The sequence below is a fragment of the Pelodiscus sinensis genome, chromosome 6, assembly GCF_049634645.1.
Source record: "Pelodiscus sinensis isolate JC-2024 chromosome 6, ASM4963464v1, whole genome shotgun sequence".
NCBI classification, from domain to species: Eukaryota; Metazoa; Chordata; order Testudines; family Trionychidae; genus Pelodiscus; species Pelodiscus sinensis.
In genome coordinates, this window is record NC_134716.1 from 124,459,689 (window position 1) to 124,462,429 (window position 2,741).

Below are 2,741 nucleotides of genomic sequence, written 5' to 3' on the forward strand. Positions count from 1 at the left end.
CTCCCCTAAAAGGTGCCCATGGGGGGCCTCATGGTGGGGGCAGTCCCAGATCAGTGGTGGAACCCAAGGCTCTACTGGTGCCTGGCGATTCGGAGGACCGGCCTGAGCTGAAGGCCCAGCTCGAACCCCGAGGTCTGCCTGAACCCTGGGACCTAGCGAACCAGCTGGACGCTGGACGCAGCCGTCCGAGCTAATTCCCAAGTCCGACGGCGGGTGGCGCCTCAGTGAATAATATGAGCTTTTTACTTTGAACCTTTTCCTAACAAATTTACATAATATTTGAAGATGAAAGTCGGCAGAGCTCGCGTACTGGTATTGTAGTGGGTCGTCACATAGGCCTGATTGATTCGCACTGCTATTGTCATGTGCCGATCTCTAGAAGTTAATAAGAAATTATTGTTTATCATTTTAATTCATAATATTAATTATCTAAAGAAATCTAAACTTTAGAATTTTATCCAGTGAGAAGGCAATCGCGATAAATTTTCTGGGAGGCACCTCACACCTCTCCTGTATCCCCTTCACACCTTCCCTGGGGAGGTGCACCTTACCGTTTAAGAACCCCTGCTTTAAGGGGATTCTGGACCAAGGCTGGAGATGGGATGTAATATAGAAGCCCATGCAAGGCAGTTGATTGTCTACCAAGCCCCTGGCCCTGCTAAAAAAATATCAGGACCCAGAGTCAAAGAGGGAGGGAGGCTTTGGGGACAGGAGCTTTCTGTTGCTGCAGGAGGAGTCTCATCATTTGCAAACTCCTTAAACTGTCAGGTAAACTGGCTAGAAAGGAGAGAGCTGAAGCCTCCAGCTCCGCCAATCAGCACTGAGAAGCAGGAAGCTGTGGGGGCTCCCCAGATGGTCCAGGGATGTCTCAGGCCATCAGTGGGGGTCGCTGTCAGGGCACTCTTCCTGTCCCAGCTCTTTGTGAGGGCGAGAGAGCAGCCCAGTCTCTGCCAGTGGAGGGAGGGGAGCAAGGAAAAGGGAATCCAAAATTGAGGAACCCCGATGTCCCCAGTGATCATAAGGGTCAAAGGCCTAAATGGAGACAAATTCTCCCACCTTCACCTTGTGTTTTCCATGCCATGAATTTGGCCAGCACCAGGTGGATCAGGCTGCATAGGTATCAAATCCCTTGGAGGCGCTTGACCCCTGCACAGGGATGTCTGTCGTCTCGCTGAATGAATAGTGGGAAAGGCAAAAACCCCAAAGAGGCTCCTCCTCGCACTCATCCTCTCTCAGTCCTCAAGGGCAAACCTCAAGGAAATCCCCTATGGCAGAGCCCTGGGGGTCTCTGAAATGGCTCCTGCCTTGCATCCTGTCCCACCTGGCTGTTGTCATGGTCTCTCTGTGAGGTCACCGCCTCCCAACCTCCTTTAACCAATAAGCGGAGGTGCTGCAAAAGGTCCTTGTGATGTCACAGCCACGCCCACCCCTGCCCTGCAGGGCTAATGCCCAGCCTCTGACCAGCTGCTTTGCATGTATGAATTGCTTCCCTTTGGGGCACCCCCCCCCACGCACTCAATGGTAGTTCTGGGGATCAAGCAGGGTACACACTGAAACCTTAGAGGCTGATCAGTGCCACAAGCAGTCGTACATAAGTTTTCAAGCTTTAAGGCCAGAAGAGACTGTTCATTTCATCTGACCCCCTGCATGTCGCAGGCATCCTGTATGGCGCAGTATCGCTTCACCACCCTCCCGCTGACATAGTTTTTCCTAATATCCAGCCTAGACCTCCCCCACTGCAACTTGAGATCATTGCTCCTCGTTCTGCCATCTGTCACTAACGAGAACAGCCTCTTGCCATACTCTTTGGAATGTCCTTTCAGGTAGCTGAAGGCTGCTATCAAATCCCCCCTCCTTTTTCTCTTCTGTAGACTAAACAAGCCCAAATCCCTCAGCCTCTCCTCGTAAGTCATGCGCTCCAGCCCCCTCATCATTTTTGTTGCCCTCCGCTTGACTTTCTCTCTCTTTCTGCAATGGGGGCCCCCAGAATCAGATGCAATACCCCAGATGTGGCCTCACCAGTGCCAAGTAAAGGGGAACAATTACTTCCTCACATCTGCTGGCAGTGGGAACTGAGAAATTGTGCTGCATTGCCCCTGCCCTCAGCAAAATCTCTCAGCTCCCATTGGCCAATTTCTGGCCAATCGGAACGGAGAGATTTTGCTGGGGTGGGTGTAGTGCAAAGAAGTCTTTCGCTTCCTCCCCTGTTCCCACAGTGCAGAGAGCCACAGGGAGGAGTAGCTACTTTGATTGGCGCTGCTCCCTGCTGCAGGGGTGGGCATGAACCGAATCGAAGGGCTTGGTGGGCTGGATCCGTCCCACAGGCTATACTTTGTGTTAGATTATCAGGCTGATGTGCTCCATAAGCTGCTTGATATGTGTGCCTTTCCTTTTGTCTCCTTTTTCCATGAAACGTCCTCCTTGAATGCTTTGTGTGCAGCATTCGGGAATGTATTCACCCTAAACAGGGCAGTGCATAAGCACCTCTGAGGCAGCCATGTCAGCTGGAGACATCACCCAACTTGGTCATTCCATCAGCGTCTGTTGACAGGGAAAGAGCAGTGTGATTGGTATCCCCCGCACCGTGGTATGACCCAGCCCTTTGTATCTCTTGCCTAACACAACCTAGCACAATGCTATTTGCTATACAGAGCTCCAGGTCTCCTCCTGAAGAAACATTGTTGTCCCATTATTATCTCCCCTTGCTGGAGAGTCCAGCAGCTGAGGAGACTGCAGTTGAT

At 51.8% G+C, this 2,741-nt stretch overlaps 1 long non-coding RNA gene across 1 annotated transcript; it reads right to left on the reverse strand.

Moving 5' to 3' along the window:
• Positions 1-225: 225 nt before the first annotated feature.
• Positions 226-1,674, reverse strand: LOC142829777 (uncharacterized). The gene is made up of 2 exons (XR_012904532.1): positions 1,057-1,674; positions 226-375 (listed from the first exon to the last, which is right to left on the reverse strand). It is a non-coding gene; the product is annotated as an uncharacterized LOC142829777 (long non-coding RNA).
• Between the last annotated feature and the right edge of the window lie 1,067 nt (positions 1,675-2,741).